Source organism: Arachis duranensis, chromosome 3 (assembly GCF_000817695.3).
Source record: "Arachis duranensis cultivar V14167 chromosome 3, aradu.V14167.gnm2.J7QH, whole genome shotgun sequence".
Taxonomy (NCBI): Eukaryota; Viridiplantae; Streptophyta; class Magnoliopsida; order Fabales; family Fabaceae; genus Arachis; species Arachis duranensis.
The window spans coordinates 17,552,364-17,553,497 of NC_029774.3; positions in this window are offsets into that span (position 1 = coordinate 17,552,364).

Sequence of the window (1,134 nt, forward strand, 5' to 3'; positions counted from 1 at the left end):
AGAATCAAATAACAATGCATGCAAGACACCAAACTTAGCAGTTTGTATACTACTGACACTAATGAGAATGCATATGAGACACATAAACACTCAAGTCAAGAGAATTCAAAGATCAGAGTAAGAAATCATCAAGAACTATTTGAAGATCCTTAAGACACATGAATGAATGCATGCAATTGACACCAAACTTAAAATGAAACACTAGACTCAAACAAGAAACATACAATATTTTTGGATTTTATGATTTTGTACATTTTTTTGTGATTTTCGAAAATTAAGTGGAGAAAGAAAATAAAGGTATCAAAATTCTTAATGAGAATTCCAGGAATCATGCAATGTTTAGTCTAAGACTCCGGTCCAGGAATTAGACATGGCTTCACAGCCAGCCAGATTTCAACATATCATCTTGAAACTCTAGAATTCATCTTCAAGAATTCCGAAAAAAAATACCTAATCTAAGCAACAAGATGAACCGTCAGTTGTCCAAACTCAACAATCCCCGGCAACGGCGCCAAAAACTTGGTGGACGAAATTGTGATCAATACTTTTCACAAATCAAATAATCCCCGGTGATGAAACCAAAAACTTGGTGTTCAATACCATGGCATAAACACAACTTCGCACAACTAACCAGCAAGTGTACTGGGTCGTCCAAGTAATAAACCTTACGCGAGTAAGGGTCGATCCCACAGAGATTGTTGGTATGAAGCAAGCTATGGTCACCTTGTAAATCTTAGTCAGGCAAACTCAAATGGTTATGGGTGATATATGAATAAAACATAAAGACAAAGATAGAGATACTTATGTAATTCATTGGTGGGAATTTCAGATAAGCGTATGAAGATGCTGCACCCTATCACGGCACGGCTATCCATCTGTCGGTTCTCGATCAGGCCGGAATAGAATCCAGTGATTCTTTTGCGTCTGTCACTAACGCCCCGCCCTCAGGAGTTTGAAGCACGTCACAATCATTCAATTATTGAATCCTACTCATAATACCACAGACAAGGTTAGACCTTCCGGATTCTCTTGAATGCCGCCATCAGTTCTAGCCTATACCACGAAGATTCCGGTTAAAGAATCCAAGAGATATCCACCCAATCTAAGGTAGAACGGAGGTGGTTGTCAGGCACA